We start from the raw sequence: 424 nt of genomic DNA on the forward strand, positions 1-424 counted from the left end.
TAACTTCCTTCTCTACAGACTCATCTCACATTTATTCCACAGGTCTGAAACTCTGAGTGAGTTTCATTTAAACCATATTTACTCACCAGTGTTCTTACTCATGCTTAAAGCTCCAAACTGATGGAATCATTCTAGACCTTGAAAGTATCTCTCTCCTCCTCCTTGCTTAGGACAAAACATGCCTTATCAAATGTTTTCCCGCTCTGCCAGAGTCTCAGCAATACATACAAGAGAGGTAGCTATCTTTAAGCAAAGAAGACCAGGCGTCTGGGAGATACTGGGTTCGGCAGAGAAATGTGGCAGAACAGTTTTCCCATGAACAGTTTTGAAATCCAACTCCAAATAATGATGATTTTTTGTGAGTCACCAAAAGATTAGACAAGTAGACTGCCACTAGAAAATAGAAATAAGATTTGGTGGTGGT

The sequence above is a fragment of the Meleagris gallopavo genome, chromosome 6 (assembly GCF_000146605.3).
Source record: "Meleagris gallopavo isolate NT-WF06-2002-E0010 breed Aviagen turkey brand Nicholas breeding stock chromosome 6, Turkey_5.1, whole genome shotgun sequence".
NCBI classification, from domain to species: domain Eukaryota; kingdom Metazoa; phylum Chordata; class Aves; order Galliformes; family Phasianidae; genus Meleagris; species Meleagris gallopavo.